The sequence below is a fragment of the Rutidosis leptorrhynchoides genome, chromosome 2 (genome assembly GCF_046630445.1).
Source record: "Rutidosis leptorrhynchoides isolate AG116_Rl617_1_P2 chromosome 2, CSIRO_AGI_Rlap_v1, whole genome shotgun sequence".
Taxonomy (NCBI): Eukaryota; Viridiplantae; Streptophyta; class Magnoliopsida; order Asterales; family Asteraceae; genus Rutidosis; species Rutidosis leptorrhynchoides.
Genome location: NC_092334.1, coordinates 46,245,433 through 46,267,538, shown reverse-complemented (window position 1 = coordinate 46,267,538; position 22,106 = coordinate 46,245,433).

Here is a 22,106-nt window from a genome sequence, read left to right as displayed (position 1 = left end):
AATCTTAAGTATTATAATTATCATACTTAATATTATTTTTACGATCTTCAGTAACAAACAAATGATATATATATATATATATATATATATATATATATATATATATATATATATATATATATATATATATATATATATATATATATATATATATATATATATATATATATATAATATATATTTAGTACATATAACATGACAAAAATTAATATTTTTATATATACAAAATGAATATATGAAACATATATATATTACTAATATGGATATGATATAACTAATAAATGCACATATAAATAATTGTTTGATAGTAAATATGTGTATTAATATATATACAAATGATATAGGTTCGTGAATCCGAGGCCAACCATGCATTGTTCAGTTTTGTCATATGTATTTTTATTACAAAATACAGTATGGTGAGTTTCATTTGCTCCCTTTTTATATATATTTTTGGGCTGAGAATACATGGGCTGTTTTATAACTGTTTTACGAAATGGACACAAATACTAAAAACATATTCTACGTTGAGTTGTACCACCTTGCATATCCTCCCTAATAGCTTGGTAACTAATATTTACATGTTGGAAGAACATGTAAGCGCGAATCCTATTGATAGATCTATCGGGTTTGACCACCCCAACCGGGCTAGTCACTCTAGTATCGTAAACGGTTGCATAGTACTTCATTTTTACTACACTTGGTACAGTGTAGGGAGATTTCATAATAAAGGGAATATGGCACATTAATTTTTAAGTATGGTTACCGAAGCGTTCAACAACTTATAGAATACTTTTATACACTTGCGAGTGTACATATATTTATAAATGGAAATCTTGTGGTCTATTGATATATTGAAATGATTGTTATGATAAACCTATGAACTCACCAACCTTTTAGTTGACACTTTTAAGCATGTTTATTCTCAGGTATGAAAGAAATCTCCCACTTTGCGTTTACTCATTTTAAAGATATTATTTGGAGTCATTCATGGCATATTTAGGTCAGTACCTCGCTATGGGACCAGATGTTGATGACTTCGTCCAGGTGGATTAGGACGGGTCATCACACCAACGAAATTTTTCGGCATAAGGATCCAATTTGGTGCGGTCAGTTTTTGGTATATGCACAAATACAGAACATCCAAATATTCGAGGTTTTAAGGTAAGATAAGAAGGGAGTTCATGAAATTTGGATAATTCTTGAAGGGAGTTTTGAAAATCAAGAACTCTAGCCGGAAGTCTATTTATAAGATAAGTTGTTGTGGCAAGGGCTTCCGGCCAAAAAGATCTTGGAACATTAGATTCAATCAATAAGGATCGAGTTATTTCAAGAAGTATACGCTTTTTTCGTTTAACTACCCCATTTTGTTGTGGGGTATGAGCACACGATGTCTGGTGAATTATCCCCTTTTCTTGACAAAATTGTTTCATAGAGTTGTTTACAAATTCTCCCCCATTATCCGATCTTAAAATTTGTATGTTATTTTTAAATTGAGTCTGAATCATAGTATAAAGTATAGAGAATTAGTCAAAAACTTCTGACTTATTTGTTAAAAAATAGGTAAAAGTCATACGTGTGCAGTCATCGATAAACAACAAAAAATATCGAAAACCTTACCCCCCGTTAATTCGTGATGGTCCCCATACATCCGAATGAATGATTGAAAAGGGAGTATCCTTTCTAATGTTACTTTTCTAACAATGACTACCGTTTAGAGTAATTTGTGAGATACGTTTATTGAGATCGTCTAACTCTGTTGCCGTTCGACCACGAGGTGGTGTGATCCATTGCCAACATCCAGGGTAGTTTGAGTCCGTACAGGATATACGGTCAGAAACAGTTGCCATTTTACAGGTTTCAAGGTTGTCCAAGTGACTATGTGAGTCCTTAAGCAAACTGCCATCTAGCCATAAGTCGTGTCAAAATAGTGTGTTTCTTCCATTACCTACATTTTTACAACAAGAACAAGTAAAGTCAAGCCCTAGGTCATCGACTAGTTTTCCATATTTTAATATATATTTTCAAGTAGTATTCTAATGACCCGTCCTAATCCATCTGGACGAATACATTACAATTGATTACATCGCGAGGTACTTGAACTCTATATGATACATTTTACAAACATAGCATTCGTTTTTAAAAGACAAACTTTCATTTCATCGAAAGTTGATGGCATGCATACCATTTCATAATATATCCAACTATAAATGACTCGATAATAATCTTGATGAACTCAATGACTCGAATGCAACGTCTTTTGAAATATGTCATGAATGACTCCAAGTAATATCTCTAAAATGAGCAAACGCACAGCGGAAGATTTCTTTCATACCTGAGAATAAACATGCTTTAAATTGTCAACCAAAAGGTTGGTGAGTTCATTAGTTTATCATCAATATTCATTTCATCATTTTTAATAGACCACGAGATTTTCATTTTTATTTCTAATAAACATAATTTCATATCAGGCATTTCGCACGGCATAGAGATAAAAATCATTCATATGGATTGAACACATGGTAATCGACGTTAACTTAATGCATAGAATATCCCCAAACAGAACCTCTCGTCTGTATAATAATCTCGAAGTACTAAAGCCATCCATAACCTGAATGGTGTGATGACCCGGGAATTTCCGACCAAATTTAAACTTTAATCTTTATATGTTTTCGACACGATAAGCAAAGTCTGTAATGTTGAGTCTCGAAAAGTTTGAAACTATATTCATGTAATCAATTACCCTTTGACTAATCTCGACGATTCACGAACAAATTATTTGTAAATAAAAATGTACCGGTGTATACATACATAAATGTAAATAAATATAATAATTGGAAATAATAATATTTAATCAATTGAATTAAGAATTTTTATTATTTATGATTAGTATTATATATATCATATAAATAATAACATGTAATGTTAATATCTGATATAGTAAATTTAATTATAAATTAAACTATAATTGTAATCGTAATAATATCATTACTTTCAATATTTACATCTACAATAGTATCATTAATATTATTATGAAAATGGATATAAATATAAATTGTTATACTATTATTACTAATATTATTGTAATTAGTATTATTATTAGTATTATCATTAATAACAATATTTTTGTATACATTTTATAGTGGTTATTATCATTAGTAATATTATTATTACTACTATATTAATATAAATTTGCATTATTATTGTTATTAAGAGTATTGTTATTATAGTATTAAAATTAATTATAACTTATGACTAAATGTATATAATTATAAAAGATATACAAACACAGATATAAATAGATATATATATATATATATATATATATATATATATATATATATATATATATATATATATATATATACATATATATGAATGCCTTTATATACAGATACATGTTAGGAAATCAGTACTAATATTATCAAGATAATTATTGATAGTATTATTATTATTTACTAACACAAATTATTAATATTATTATTATTAATTAATATTACTATGATTGTTATTATTAATAATTATTATTAGTATTATTATTATTATTTATTATTGTTATCAAAATAATTATTATTATTAATACATTTAATTATTAGTTATTAATAATTATCATTTAAACCATTAAAATTAAGGAAAAGAGGATAAATACATTTTCTATATCTATTTAATCGCTTCATAATCGATTCTTGTCTCTAGTTGAATACAGAACGAATCCAAATCAATAGAGTAATTCCAAAATCAGTTGGACATCCCTATCACTCTTATCTTATTTAATTTTATATCTGTCCTTGATAAACAAATGCTGTCGACCATTTTAATTAGTACAAAATTGGATCAAATGCAGTGTAAAGGGTACCAGTCGGTTTACGTTGTCAATTATCAACCACAAAAACTTTCCACAGCCTTTAAATGAATTGAATTATATCTGTCCTATTTGACTATATTGGATTATATATTATTCTTTTATTGATATACCGCCTAGTTGTAATTTATATTATAGTATAACTTACATTTATATATCCTTTTTTAGTTCTAAATATTATAATTTACAATTTATACGAATTTATCTTATTCATATTGTTTAGCTTGTACTTGGTCATCTTTTTAGTGCACAAAGTAATATAGATCCTTCGCATAGTTATGGTCACTTGAGGTCATGTTCTCCTGTTTTAGGGGCGGGTAGGCCTAGAGGGGTTAGAGGAGGTTGTAGGGTAGCCACCGTTGGTAGGATTAGAGTGGGTAGTTGGAATATAGGAACCTTGACTGGTAAGAGGATTGAGCTCGTTGATACCTTTCTTAAGAGTAAGGTAGACATAGTGTGTGTTCAAGAGACTAGATGGAAGGGTGAAGAGGCGATAGAGATTCAGGACTATAAGTTGTGGTACTCGGGTTCTAGGATAGCACGGAACGGGATAGGTATCTTTTTAGGAAAACTACATAAAGATAACGTTGTTGACGTGGGCAGGTTTAGCGATAGTCATAACCCATTACACATACCATCACAAGTAACCAAAAGGAGTTTAATTACCAGGGAGCAGTATACCAAAACCTGATACTGTACCTTTTTTTTTCATACTATCTGACCAAAAAAATCACAAAAGGCAATCGAGTTTTAAAAGAAGCGTAACAAATTCATTAAGATCCTACAATCTACACAAACCAAACAACATGATATGCCTATGTTGAAGGCTTGTCTTTTGGCATGTCTGTATTCAGAGTCAGATTTCTCGTAAGGTTGATCAGAGACGAAGCTGGATCCAAAGAGCCTTTTGTGCTCATACATCCTTCTCCTCATTTTGAATTCTTCTGCAAATACAAAGTCACCAGTAAAATGAAGACATGAATAGAAGCAACAGGTCAAATAGGTGAAGTAAAAAATAACTATAAAGAAATGTCCATATTAGGGGACCAAAATGAATATTTAATAAATAAAACCTCCTAAGCATTTTAAAGTAAAGGATATAATTTTTCTTAGGACGAGATTCAACTTGACTTGAACTTCGTGGTTCCTCTTGTGCTTGCTGGAGTTTCTTGCTCAGTTACTATTGATGATTTGATACTGTAATTGACTTCTTCTGATGAAGGAAATATTTCCAGCCAGCTCACAGTGTCATTATATTCTTTCTCCCCCTCACTTGTGTGTTGGGTGTTGTAGAAGTATTAAGTTTCCACAAAGTCACAATCCATGGTTGTGAATACCTGATTTCTTTTAAAACTATAACATCTATACCCTTTTTGGTTGACCCCATACCCAACTGTGATGACCCGGAAATTTCCAACCAAATTTAAACTCAATCTTTATACGATTTCGACACGAAAAGCAAAGTCTGTAATATTAAGTCTCAAGAATTTTGGAACTATATTCATATAATCAATTACCCTTTGACTGTGCCCGACGATTCACGAATAATTGGTTATAAATAAATAAATATGTATATATATATATATATATATATATATATATATATATATATATATATATATATATATATATATATATATATATATATATATATATATATATATATATATATATATATATATATATATATGAGTATATATAATAATGAGATATAATGAAATGCCAATTTATCAGTCAAATCGGATATGTAAAATAATATATAATATAATAAGGTTGTTAATAAAATAAATCTATAAGATATGATTTTTATACATAAATATTATTATATGTATATTATAATATATAAACTCTCTAAATAATAAATATTCAATAAAAATTTCTATATATGTAATTTCAAGATAAAGTATAAATGTTATAGTAATAATATGATCATTACTTTCAGTATTATCAATAATAGTAACATTATTATTATTAATAATATTATATCTAATACAAACTACATATATGTATATAAAATTTTATATATAAATGATGATATTATTATTAATACTACTATTATCATTAATAATAATATTATTATTATAACTAATGAGATTATTACTATCATTTATATTATTATCATTACTAGTAACTAAAATAGTTAAAATTATCATTTATTGTTAACATTAACATTATCATATAAACATTAACATTATCATATTATTATTTTTCAATTATTATTATTAGCCTTTATTAAGAATATTATTATTAATAATAATATTAGTATTAGTATTATTAATATTAATAGTATTAATATAATTATATTAGTTAATTATCAAAAAATAAGAATTAGATTATTATAAATATAAATATATAATCATTATATATATATATATATATATATATATATATATATATATATATATATATATATATATATATATATATATATATATATATATATATATATATATATATATATATATATATATATATACACAGCTATATATAAATACATATGCATAATACTGTTTTACATATATATACATACATTATACAGATATATACTCCGTATATGTACATTATACAGATTCATACTATTATACAGAAATATATGCGTACAAATACAAACACAGAAAAATGTATTCAGTTGCATATCGTTTTCAAGCTTTTGTGAGGTGATTTTATATTCTCAATTTCGTACCAATCCAGAGTTAAATCATCAGAATGAATCCAAAAACCGTTAGCCATCTATTTCACTTTTATTTTTTTTATTTAATTCTGTCCTGAAGAATAATCTCCTGTTGACTTAATTTAGTTATATAATCAGTCGAGGTACACTCTTATATTGTGGAGGTACTCATTATACATCTACTTTGTCATTTAAAAACCCTTCACAGCTTTTAATTCTGTTTAAATTAGATGAAGAACCCAAGAACTGCTCTGTTCTTCCATTCTTTAGCCAAGTCTCAAAATCAAATCGATTTTAAAAAAAACTAACAATGCAGTTCTGTTTAAAATCCTTCATTCAATCTTTCTGAAAGATTTCAAATCCCAATTTTTACTATCGAACAAGAATTTTTGAGTCAAAGTTTTTAAATAAAAAAGTCAACATTCGTTCTTTGATCAAATTCAAGTTTTATGTTATGTTTTAAGTATAATTGACAACCCAGAAAGTTTCTAAGAGGTGTTTACAACTTAATTTGTGTTGTAATCATGAGCTAAAACATTTTTAAACCTGAGATGTGAATCTGAGTTTATACGCGTGTTCTTATAGCAGACTTTTTAATTATTTTTATTTTATGTTATGTTTAATCAAAACCACTAATACAGATCAATTAAGTTTCATTTACAAGTTATAATTAAAATCTTTAAATCACTGGAAATAGGTGTTATTTGATTTGGCCAATTAAGTTTGAGAAGAAGGAAGAAGATGAATAATAGTAAACGGGTTATATCTATTTGGGCATATTATAAGTCAGAAAAGCAGAAACGGAGTATTGGTTAGGAGTGTTTCGGTTTATTGAGAGGTCTCGAGTTCGAGTCCCACTTGGGGCATTTTTTTTAAGAGAAGTCTCTAAGGTAGTTTTTATTATTATTATTATTATTATTATTATTATTATTATTATTATTATTATTATTATTATTATTATTATTATTATTATTATTATTATTATTATTATTATTATTATTATTATTGTTAGTATTATTATTATTATTGTTGTTGTTATTATTACTATTATTATTAATTATTGTTATCTTTACAAGTATTAGAATTGTTATTATTATTATTATCATAATTATAAGTATTATATCTATTATTATTATTATTATTATTATTATTATTATTATTATTATTATTATTATTATTATTATTATTATTATTATTATTATTATAAGTATTAATTATAATATTACTATTAAACCTAAAACTTTAATATTATTATCATGAACATGTTTATTATTATTATTATTATTATTATTATTATTATTATTATTATTATGAAAGTAATATAAATCATTATCATTTTTGTAAATATTAGTATTAATATCTTTTAATAAATAATAGAATTATTAATATTGACATAAGTAATATTATTATCACGAGTATTATTATTATGTAATTACTAAAATCAGTATCATGACTATCATTAACAATAAAATCAATATTGTTACTAACATCACTATTGTTATTACTATGATTTTCATTATAATTATAAGTAATATTATTATTAAAACTAATATTATGATTATCATCAATATCATTATTATTATCACTAATAGAATTATTAATGTTATTACTTTTCTTAGAAATCTTAAGTATTATAATTATCATACTTAATATTATTTTTACGATCTTCAGTAACAAACAAATGATATATATATATATATATATATATATATATATATATATATATATATATATATATATATATATATATATATATATATATATATATATATATATATATATATATATATATAATATATATTTAGTACATATAACATGACAAAAATTAATATTTTTATATATACAAAATGAATATATGAAACATATATATATTACTAATATGGATATGATATAACTAATAAATGCACATATAAATAATTGTTTGATAGTAAATATGTGTATTAATATATATACAAATGATATAGGTTCGTGAATCCGAGGCCAACCATGCATTGTTCAGTTTTGTCATATGTATTTTTATTACAAAATACAGTATGGTGAGTTTCATTTGCTCCCTTTTTATATATATTTTTGGGCTGAGAATACATGGGCTGTTTTATAACTGTTTTACGAAATGGACACAAATACTAAAAACATATTCTACGTTGAGTTGTACCACCTTGCATATCCTCCCTAATAGCTTGGTAACTAATATTTACATGTTGGAAGAACATGTAAGCGCGAATCCTATTGATAGATCTATCGGGTTTGACCACCCCAACCGGGCTAGTCACTCTAGTATCGTAAACGGTTGCATAGTACTTCATTTTTACTACACTTGGTACAGTGTAGGGAGATTTCATAATAAAGGGAATATGGCACATTAATTTTTAAGTATGGTTACCGAAGCGTTCAACAACTTATAGAATACTTTTATACACTTGCGAGTGTACATATATTTATAAATGGAAATCTTGTGGTCTATTGATATATTGAAATGATTGTTATGATAAACCTATGAACTCACCAACCTTTTGGTTGACACTTTTAAGCATGTTTATTCTCAGGTATGAAAGAAATCTCCCACTTTGCGTTTACTCATTTTAAAGATATTATTTGGAGTCATTCATGGCATATTTAGGTCAGTACCTCGCTATGGGACCAGATGTTGATGACTTCGTCCAGGTGGATTAGGACGGGTCATCACACCAACGAAATTTTTCGGCATAAGGATCCAATTTGGTGCGGTCAGTTTTTGGTATATGCACAAATACAGAACATCCAAATATTCGAGGTTTTAAGGTAAGATAAGAAGGGAGTTCATGAAATTTGGATAATTCTTGAAGGGAGTTTTGAAAATCAAGAACTCTAGCCGGAAGTCTATTTATAAGATAAGTTGTTGTGGCAAGGGCTTCCGGCCAAAAAGATCTTGGAACATTAGATTCAATCAATAAGGATCGAGTTATTTCAAGAAGTATACGCTTTTTTCGTTTAACTACCCCATTTTGTTGTGGGGTATGAGCACACGATGTCTGGTGAATTATCCCCTTTTCTTGACAAAATTGTTTCATAGAGTTGTTTACAAATTCTCCCCCATTATCCGATCTTAAAATTTGTATGTTATTTTTAAATTGAGTCTGAATCATAGTATAAAGTATAGAGAATTAGTCAAAAACTTCTGACTTATTTGTTAAAAAATAGGTAAAAGTCATACGTGTGCAGTCATCGATAAACAACAAAAAATATCGAAAACCTTACCCCCCGTTAATTCGTGATGGTCCCCATACATCCGAATGAATGATTGAAAAGGGAGTATCCTTTCTAATGTTACTTTTCTAACAATGATTACCGTTTAGAGTAATTTGTGAGATACGTTTATTGAGATCGTCTAACTCTGTTGCCGTTCGACCACGAGGTGGTGTGATCCATTGCCAACATCCAGGGTAGTTTGAGTCCGTACAGGATATACGGTCAGAAACAGTTGCCATTTTACAGGTTTCAAGGTTGTCCAAGTGACTATGTGAGTCCTTAAGCAAACTGCCATCTAGCCATAAGTCGTGTCAAAATAGTGTGTTTCTTCCATTACCTACATTTTTACAACAAGAACAAGTAAAGTCAAGCCCTAGGTCATCGACTAGTTTTCCATATTTTAATATATATTTTCAAGTAGTATTCTAATGACCCGTCCTAATCCATCTGGACGAATACATTACAATTGATTACATCGCGAGGTACTTGAACTCTATATGATACATTTTACAAACATAGCATTCGTTTTTAAAAGACAAACTTTCATTTCATCGAAAGTTGATGGCATGCATACCATTTCATAATATATCCAACTATAAATGACTCGATAATAATCTTGATGAACTCAATGACTCGAATGCAACGTCTTTTGAAATATGTCATGAATGACTCCAAGTAATATCTCTAAAATGAGCAAACGCACAGCGGAAGATTTCTTTCATACCTGAGAATAAACATGCTTTAAATTGTCAACCAAAAGGTTGGTGAGTTCATTAGTTTATCATCAATATTCATTTCATCATTTTTAATAGACCACGAGATTTTCATTTTTATTTCTAATAAACATAATTTCATATCAGGCATTTCGCACGGCATAGAGATAAAAATCATTCATATGGATTGAACACATGGTAATCGACGTTAACTTAATGCATAGAATATCCCCAAACAGAACCTCTCGTCTGTATAATAATCTCGAAGTACTAAAGCCATCCATAACCTGAATGGTGTGATGACCCGGGAATTTCCGACCAAATTTAAACTTTAATCTTTATATGTTTTCGACACGATAAGCAAAGTCTGTAATGTTGAGTCTCGAAAAGTTTGAAACTATATTCATGTAATCAATTACCCTTTGACTAATCTCGACGATTCACGAACAAATTATTTGTAAATAAAAATGTACCGGTGTATACATACATAAATGTAAATAAATATAATAATTGGAAATAATAATATTTAATCAATTGAATTAAGAATTTTTATTATTTATGATTAGTATTATATATATCATATAAATAATAACATGTAATGTTAATATCTGATATAGTAAATTTAATTATAAATTAAACTATAATTGTAATCGTAATAATATCATTACTTTCAATATTTACATCTACAATAGTATCATTAATATTATTATGAAAATGGATATAAATATAAATTGTTATACTATTATTACTAATATTATTGTAATTAGTATTATTATTAGTATTATCATTAATAACAATATTTTTGTATACATTTTATAGTGGTTATTATCATTAGTAATATTATTATTACTACTATATTAATATAAATTTGCATTATTATTGTTATTAAGAGTATTGTTATTATAGTATTAAAATTAATTATAACTTATGACTAAATGTATATAATTATAAAAGATATACAAACACAGATATAAATAGATATATATATATATATATATATATATATATATATATATATATATATATATATATATATATATATATATACATATATATGAATGCCTTTATATACAGATACATGTTAGGAAATCAGTACTAATATTATCAAGATAATTATTGATAGTATTATTATTATTTACTAACACAAATTATTAATATTATTATTATTAATTAATATTACTATGATTGTTATTATTAATAATTATTATTAGTATTATTATTATTATTTATTATTGTTATCAAAATAATTATTATTATTAATACATTTAATTATTAGTTATTAATAATTATCATTTAAACCATTAAAATTAAGGAAAAGAGGATAAATACATTTTCTATATCTATTTAATCGCTTCATAATCGATTCTTGTCTCTAGTTGAATACAGAACGAATCCAAATCAATAGAGTAATTCCAAAATCAGTTGGACATCCCTATCACTCTTATCTTATTTAATTTTATATCTGTCCTTGATAAACAAATGCTGTCGACCATTTTAATTAGTACAAAATTGGATCAAATGCAGTGTAAAGGGTACCAGTCGGTTTACGTTGTCAATTATCAACCACAAAAACTTTCCACAGCCTTTAAATGAATTGAATTATATCTGTCCTATTTGACTATATTGGATTATATATTATTCTTTTATTGATATACCGCCTAGTTGTAATTTATATTATAGTATAACTTACATTTATATATCCTTTTTTAGTTCTAAATATTATAATTTACAATTTATACGAATTTATCTTATTCATATTGTTTAGCTTGTACTTGGTCATCTTTTTAGTGCACAAAGTAATATAGATCCTTCGCATAGTTATGGTCACTTGAGGTCATGTTCTCCTGTTTTAGGGGCGGGTAGGCCTAGAGGGGTTAGAGGAGGTTGTAGGGTAGCCACCGTTGGTAGGATTAGAGTGGGTAGTTGGAATATAGGAACCTTGACTGGTAAGAGGATTGAGCTCGTTGATACCTTTCTTAAGAGTAAGGTAGACATAGTGTGTGTTCAAGAGACTAGATGGAAGGGTGAAGAGGCGATAGAGATTCAGGACTATAAGTTGTGGTACTCGGGTTCTAGGATAGCACGGAACGGGATAGGTATCTTTTTAGGAAAACTACATAAAGATAACGTTGTTGACGTGGGCAGGTTTAGCGATAGGATTATGTCGGTTAGCTTAATTATTAAGGAGGAGACTTTCACGGTCATTAGTGCATACGCACCTCATGCGGGTTTAGGTGATGCGGAAAAGAAGAGCTTTTGGGAATCGTTAGATGAGGTGGTGAGGGGGTGCCCAGCTGACCATCGACTGATTATAGGTGGTGATCTGAATGGACATATAGGAGTGGAGGCAGAAGGTTATGAGGGAGCCCATGGTGGCTTTGGGTTTGGTCCTAGAAATGAAGAGGGGCGCTCAATTCTTGAGTTTGCCATTGCCCACGAGTTGGTGGTAGCAAACTCTTTCTTCAAGAAGAGGGATGCTCAGTTAGCCACATTCCATAGCGGGGGTCGCAGCACCCAGATTGACTTTTTGCTTCTTCGTAAAGGGGAACTTAGGACATGTAGGGATTGTAAGGTCCTTCCAGCTTTGACGTGCTCCTCCCAGCACAGATTGCTGGTCATGGACCTAGTCACTAGGGGAAGAGTTGGCAGGAGGGCTAGGGCTGTACAACCTAGAATCCTTTGGAAGAACCTCTATGGAGCGAATGCGGAGACTTTTAGAGCGATTGTTGTTAATAGATTGAGTGTAGAAGAGGATTACGTTGCCCCTACGGACGCAGACCAGATATGGAATCGCATGGCGTCCACTATCAGAGATGTGGCAAAAGAGACCTTAGGAGTGGCTATAGGGACATCGAGAGCCCATAAGAGTAGAAGAGAGTCGTGGTGGCTTAGTGATGATGTCCAATCGAAAGTCGCGTTAAAGCAGACGAGGTTTAGGGAGCTCATTACTCTTGGAGAAGGGACACCTGAAGAGAGAACTAGGGTAGAAGAAAGATATAAAGAAGCTAAAAGAGAAGCTAAGAAGGCCGTAGCAATTGCAAAAGACAAAGCATATAAAGACTTATATAGAAAACTAGACTCTAAAGAGGGATATAGGATAGCCAAAGCTAGGGAACGAGGAAGGAGGGACTTAGGTAACATCAAATATATCAAGGATGTAGCAGGGCAAAGTATAGTGAGAGAAGACCTTATTAGGAAAAGATGGGAAGAATATTTTGCATCCCTTTTCGGTAGGGGAAGACCAGAGCGGAACGGTGAACCCCACGAGGTTCAGGAGTTTCAAAATAACTGTTTCTGCACGAGGATTAATCAGGAGGAAATTAGATTGGCCCTACGAAAGATGGGGAGAAACAAAGCAGTAGGACCAGACCAAATTCCGATTGAGGCGTGGAAGTGCCTAGGAGGTGACGGGGTTAGATGGTTGACAAACCTTTTCAACACGACGTTTAGAAGCGCAAATATGCCTATGGAATGGAGACTCAGTGAGGTTATTCCCATTTACAAGAACAAGGGAGATGCGCAATTATGTAGTAACTATAGAGGCATAAAGTTACTCAGTCATACTATGAAGCTTTGGGAAAGAGTGATCGAGACGAGGCTCAGACGCGAGACAAAGGTTTCAGAATACCAATTCGGCTTCATGCCAGGACGCTCGTCGATGGAAGCGATTCACGTAGTTAGAAGCCTTATGGAGAAGGATAGGGAAAAGCAAAAGAACCTACACATGGCGTTCTTAGACTTGGAAAAAGCTTATGACTGTGTCCCGCGTGAGCTGATTTGGAAGACTCTTAATGCTAGGAGAGTCCCAAGTAGATATATAAGATCTATTAGAGATATGTACGAGGGGGCGAAGACTCGTGTACGTACGACGGTAGGAAACACAGAGTTTCTCCCGGTAGAGGTTGGTTTACATCAGGGATCTGCCCTTAGCCCTTATCTTTTCGCTTTGATCCTAGACGAGTTGACTCATAGGATACAAGAAAACATCCCATGGTGCCTGATTTTCGCCGACGATATTGTATTAGTTTCGGATTCTCAGGATGAGCTTAACAGGAGGCTAGAGCAATGGAGGATCGCCTTAGAATCAAATGGCCTACGAATTAGCAGACTTAAATCGGAGTACCTTAGATGTGATTTCAGGGGGGCGAAGAGGAACACGACGATATAGTGGATATCAGAATTGGGGATCAGATTCTACCCCCGTAAGAGTCCTTTAGATATTTAGGCTCGATGCTTCACATTTCGGGAAGGATAGATTGAAATGTCCCGTTCTTATTGATTAAAAACGTTCCATATTAATTGATTTCGTTGCGAGGTTTTGACCTCTATATGAGACGTTTTTCAAAGACTGCATTCATTTTTAAAACAAACCATAACCTTTATTTCATAAATAAAGGTTTAAAAAGCTTTACGTAGATTATCAAATAATGATAATCTAAAATATCCTGTTTACACACGACCATTACATAATGGTTTACAATACAAATATGTTACATCGAAATCAGTTTCTTGAATGCAGTTTTTACACAATATCATACAAACATGGACTCCAAATCTTGTCCTTATTTTAGTATGCAACAGCGGAAGCTCTTGGTATTCACCTGAGAATAAACATGCTTTAAACGTCAACAAAAATGTTGGTGAGTTATAGGTTTAACCTATATATATCAAATCGTAACAATAGACCACAAGATTTCATATTTCAATACACATCCCATACATAGAGATAAAAATCATTCATATGGTGAACACCTGGTAACCGACATTAACAAGATGCATATATATAAGAATATCCCCATCATTTCGGGACACCCTTCGGATATGATATAAATTTCGAAGTACTAAAGCATCCGGTACTTTGGATGTGGTTTGTTAGGCCCAATAGATCTATCTTTAGAATTCGCTTCAATTAGGGTGTCTGTTCCCTAATTCTTAGATTACCAGACTTAATAAAAAGGGGCATATTCGATTTCGATAATTCAACCATAGAATGTAGTTTCACGTACTTGTGTCTATTTTGTAAATCATTTATAAAACCTGCATGTATTCTCATCCCAAAAATATTAGATTTTAAAAGTGGGACTATAACTCACTTTCACAGATTTTTTACTTCGTCGGGAAGTAAGACTTGGCCACTGGTTGATTCACGAACCTATAACAATATATACATATATATCAAAGTATGTTTAAAATATATTTACAACACTTTTAATATATTTTGATGTTTTAAGTTTATTAAGTCAGCTGTCCTCGTTAGTAACCTACAACTAGTTGTCCACAGTTAGATGTACAGAAATAAATCGATAAATATTATCTTGAATCAATCCACGACCCAGTGTATACGTATCTCAGTATTGATCACAACTCAAACTATATATATTTTGGAATCAACCTCAACCCTGTATAGCTAACTCCAACATTCACATATAGAGTGTCTATGGTTGTTCCGAAATATATATAGATGTGTCGACATGATAGGTCGAAACATTGTATACGTGTCTATGGTATCTCAAGATTACATAATATATAATACAAGTTGATTAAGTTATGGTTGGAATAGATTTGTTACCAATTTTCACGTAGCTAAAATGAGAAAAATTATCCAATCTTGTTTTACCCATAACTTCTTCATTTTAAATCCGTTTTGAGTGAATCAAATTGCTATGGTTTCATATTGAACTATATTTTATGAATCTAAACAGAAAAGTATAGGTTTATAGTCGGAAAAATAAGTGACAAGGTGTTTTTGTAAAGGTAGTCATTTCAGTCGAAAGAACGACGTCTAGATGACCATTTTAGAAAACATACTTCCTCTTTGAGTTTAACCATAATTTTTGGATATAGTTTCATGTTCATAATAAAAATCATTTTCTCAGAATAACAACTTTTAAATCAAAGTTTATCATAGTTTTTAATTAACTAACCCAAAACAGCCCGCGGTGTTACTACGACGGCGTAAATCCGGTTTTACGGTGTTTTTCGTGTTTCCAGGTTTTAAATCATTAAGTTAGCATATCATATAGATATAGAACATGTGTGTAGTTAATTTTAAAAATCAAGTTAGAAGGATTAACTTTTGTTTGCGAACAAGTTTAGAATTAACTAAACTATGTTCTAGTGATTACGAGTTTAAACCTTCGAATAAGATAGTTTTATATATATGAATCGAATGATGTTATGAACATCATTACTACCTCAAGTTTAGTAGGTAAACCTACTAGGAGTGACAAGAAATGATCTAGCTTCAAAGGATCTTGGATGGCTTGAAAGTTCTTGAAGTAGGATCATGACACAAAAACAAGTTCAAGTAAGATTTTTACTCGAATTAAGATAGTTTATAGTTATAGAAATTGAATCAAAGTTTGAATATGAAAATTACCTTGAATAAGAAAGATAACCTACTGTATATAACAAAGGTTTCTTGATCTTAGATGATTACTTGGAATGGATTAGAAAGCTTGGAAGTAAATTAGTAAACTTGAAGGGATTTTTGAAGTGTTCTTGAAGTGTTCTTCCTATGATGATTATAGCTTGATTCTTGAAGTGATTTTTGATGAAGATGATGATTAACTACTGGAAAAATACGTTCATAATAGTGTGTGTGTGTTGAGAGAGAATTAGAAAGAGAATTGGAAGTGAAATGGAGTGAATAATGAGTGGTAATTGGTGATTGGTGAGTGGGGTTAAAAGGAGTTCTAGTTTGTTGACGAGCTCATGGTAGAAGTTAAAATTGATTATTCATACATGACATAATCAAGAGTGGAATCCCATGCTAGTTCCTATTGGTATATACTCATAGTAAGTACGTTTTGAAGCTGTGTATAATACGGATAAGGATACGACTAGAATTCTTGATGAAAGAAAAGAATGGAAAAGTAACTGTAACCATTTTTGTTAAGTATGAGTGTTTTGATATATGTCTTGAAGTCTTCCAAAAGTATTTTAATACATCTAAATACACTACATGTATATACATTTTAACTGAGTTGTTAAGTCATCGTTAGTCGTTACATGTAAGTGTTGTTTTGAAACCTTTAAGTTAACGATCTCAATTAATGTTGTTAACCCATTGTTTATTATATCTAATGAGATGTTAAATTATTATATTATCATGATATTATGATATATTAATATATCTTAATATGATATATATACATTTAAATGTCGTTACAACGATAATCGTTACATATATGTCTCGTTTCGAAATCCTTAAGTTAGTAGTCTTGTTTATATGTATATAACTCATTGTTAATATACTTATGGAGATACTTACTTATCATAATCTCATTTTAACCATATGTATATCCATATATATATCGTCATGTCGTTTTTACAAGTTTTAACGTTCGTGAATCGCCGGTCAACTTGGGTGGTCAATTGTCTATATGAAACATATTTCAATTAATCGAGTCTTAACAAGTTTGATTGTTTAACATGTTGGAAACATTTAATCATGTAAATATCAATCTTAATTAATATATATAAACATGGAAAAGTTCGGGTCACTACAGTACCTACCCATTAAATAAATTTCGTCCCGAAATTTTAAGCTGTTGAAGGTGTTGATGAATCTTCTGGAAATAGATGCGGGTATTTCTTCTTCATCTGATCTTCACGCTCCCAGGTGAACTCGGGTCCTCTACGAGCATTCCATCGAACCTTAACAATTGGTATCTTGTTTTGCTTAAGTCTTTTAACCTCACGATCCATTATTTCGACGGGTTCTTCGATGAATTGGAGTTTTTCGTTGATTTGGATTTCATCTAACAGAATAGTGAGATCTTCTTTAGCAAAACATTTCTTCAAATTCGAGACGTGGAAAGTGTTATGTACAGCCTCGAGTTGTTGAGGTAACTCAAGTCGGTAAGCTACTGGTCCGACACGATCAATAATCTTGAATGGTCCAATATACCTTGGATTTAATTTCCCTCGTTTACCAAATCGAACAACGCCTTTCCAAGGTGCAACTTTAAGCATGACCATCTCTCCAATTTCAAATTCTATATCTTTTCTTTTAATGTCAGCGTAGCTCTTTTGTCGACTTTGGGCGGTTTTCAACCGTTGTTGAATTTGGATGATCTTCTCGGTAGTTTCTTGTATAATCTCCGGACCCGTAATCTTCTATCCCCCACTTCACTCCAACAAATTGGAGACCTGCACTTTCTACCATAAAGTGTCTCAAACGGCACCATCTCAATGCTTGAATGGTAGCTGTTGTTGTAGGAAAATTCTGCTAATGGTAGATGTCGATCCCAACTGTTTCCGAAATCAATAACACATGCTCGTAGCATGTCTTCAAGCGTTTGTATCGTCCTTTCGCTCTGTCCATCAGTTTGTGGATGATAGGCAGTACTCATGTCTAGACGAGTTCCTAATGCTTGCTGTAATGTCTGCCAGAATCTTGAAATAAATCTGCCATCCCTATCAGAGATAATAGAGATTGGTATTCCATATCTGGAGACGACTTCCTTCAAATACAGTCGTGCTAACTTCTCCATCTTGTCATCTTCTCTTATTGGCAGGAAATGTGCTGATTTGGTAAAACGATCAACTATTACCCAAATAGTATCAAAACCACTTGCAGTCCTTGGCAATTTAGTGATGAAATCCATGGTAATGTTTTCCCATTTCCATTCCGAGATTTCGGGTTGTTGAAGTAGACCTGATGGTTTCTGATGCTCAGCTTTGACCTTAGAACACGTCAAACATTCTCCTACGTATTTAGCAACATCGGCTTTCATACCCGGCCACCAAAAATATTTCCTGAGATCCTTGTACATCTTCCCCGTTCCAGGATGTATTGAGTATCTGGTTTTATGAGCTTCTCTAAGTACCATTTCTCTCATATCTCCAAATTTTGGTACCCAAATCCTTTCAGCCCTATACCGGGTTCCGTCTTCCCGAATATTAAGATGTTTCTCCGATCCTTTGGGTATTTCATCCTTTAAATTTCCCTCTTTTAAAACTCCTTGTTGCGCCTCCTTTATTTGAGTAGTAAGGTTATTATGAATCATTATTTTCATAGATTTTACTCGAATGGGTTCTCTGTCCTTTCTGCTCAAGGCATCGGCTACCACATTTGCCTTCCCCGGGTGGTAACGAATCTCAAAGTCGTAATCATTCAATAATTCAATCCACCTACGCTGCCTCATATTCAGTTGTTTCTGATTAAATATGTGTTGAAGACTTTTGTGGTCGGTATATATAATACTTTTGACCCCATATAAGTAGTGCCTCCAAGTCTTTAATGCAAAAACAACCGCGCCTAATTCCAAATCATGCGTCGTATAATTTTGTTCGTGAATCTTCAATTGTCTAGACGCATAAGCAATCACCTTCGTTCGTTGCATTAATACACAACCGAGACCTTGCTTTAATGCGTCACAATAAATCACAAAATCATCATTCCCTTCAGGCAATGACAATATAGGTGCCGTAGTTAGCTTTTTCTTCAATAACTGAAACGCTTTCTCTTGTTCATCATTCCATTCAAATTTCTTCCCTTTATGCGTTAATGCAGTCAAGGGTTTTGCTATTCTAGAAAAGTCTTGGATGAACCTTCTGTAGTAACCAGCTAGTCCTAAAAACTGGCGTATGTGTTTCGGAGTTTTCGGGGTTTCCCACTTTTCAACAGTTTCTATCTTTGCCGGATCCACCTTAATACCTTCTTTGTTCACTATGTGTCCGAGGAATTGAACTTCTTCCAACCAAAATGCACACTTTGAAAACTTAGCGTACAATTCTTCCTTCCTCAATACTTCTAACACCTTTCTCAAATGTTCACCGTGTTCTTGGTCATTCTTTGAGTAAATAAGTATGTCATCAATGAAAACAATGACAAACTTGTCAAGGTATGGTCCACACACTCGGTTCATAAGGTCCATGAACACAGCTGGTGCATTAGTTAAACCAAACGGCATGACCATAAACTCGTAATGACCGTAATGTTTTCTGAAAGCAGTCTTTGGAATAACATCTTCTTTCACCCGCATTTGATGATACCCGGAACGTAAGTCAATCTTTGAATAAACAGACGAGCCTTGTAGTTGATCAAATAAGTCGTCGATTCTCGGTAGTGGGTAGCGGTTCTTGATGGTAAGTTTGTTCAACTCTCGGTAGTCGATACACAACCTGAATGTACCATCTTTCTTCTTGACAAACAAAACAGGAGCTCCCCACGGTGATGTGCTTGGTCGAATGAAACCACGCTCTAAAAGTTCTTGTAATTGGCTTTGCAGTTCTTTCATCTCGCTGGGTGTGAGTCTGTAAGGAGCACGAGCTATTGGTGCAGCTCCTGGTACAAGATCTATTTGAAATTCAACGGATCGCTGTGGGGGTAATCCCGGTAATTCTTTCGGAAGTACATCGGGAAATTCTTTTGCAATGGGAACATCATTGATGCTCTTTTCTTCAGTTTGTACTTTCTCGACGTGTGCTAGAATAGCATAGCAACCTTTTCTTATTAGTTTTTGTGCCTTCAAATTACTAATAATATGTAGCTTCGTGTTGCCCTTTTCTCCGTACACCATTAAGGGTTTTCCTTTTTCTCGTATAATGCGAATTGCATTTTTGTAACAAATGATCTCTGCTTTCACTTCTTTCAACCATTCCAAACCGATTATCACATCAAAACTCCCTAACTCTACTGGTATCAAATCAATCTTAAATGTTTCGCTAACCAGTTTAATTTCTCGATTCCGACATATATTATCTGCTGAAATTAATTTACCATTTGCTAATTCGAGTAAAAATTTACTATCCAAAGGCGTCAATGGACAACTTAATTTAGCACAAAAATCTCTACTCATATAGCTTCTATCCGCACCCGAATCAAATAAAACGTAAGCAGATTTATTGTCAATAAGAAACGTACCCGTAACAAGCTCCGGGTCTTCCTGTGCCTCTGCCGCATTAATATTGAAAACTCTTCCGCGGCCTTGTCCATTCGTGTTCTCCTGGTTCGGGCAATTTCTAATAATGTGGCCCGGTTTTCCACATTTATAACAAACTACATTGGCATAACTTGCTCCGACACTACTTGCTCTGCCATTACTCGTTCCGACACCATTTGTTCCTTTCGTTCTATTAACCCCTGGTCCGTAGACCTCACACTTCGCCGCGCTATGACCATTTCTTTTACACTTGTTGCAAAATTTGGTGCAGAACCCCGAGTGATACTTTTCACACCTTTGGCATAGCTGCTTCTGATTGTTGTTGTTGTTGCGGTTATTATTGTTGTTGGGATGATTGTTGTAGTTGCTGTTGTTGTTGTTGTTGTTGTTGGGCCGTTTGTTGTAGTTGCGATTGATGTTGCGATTGTTGGGATAATTGTTGCGATTATTGTTGTAATTGCTGTTGTTGTTGTATTGGTGATTCTTATCACCGTTTTCCTCCCACTTTCTTTTGACTTGCTTCACATTGGCCTCTTCAGCAGTCTGTTCTTTAATTCTTTCTTCAATCTGGTTCACTAGTTTGTGAGCCATTCTACATGCCTGTTGTATGGAGGCGGGCTCGTGTGAACTTATATCTTCTTGGATTCTTTCCGGTAATCCTTTCACAAACGCGTCGATCTTCTCTTCCTCATCTTCGAATGCTCCCGGACACAATAGGCACAATTATGTGAATCGTCTTTCGT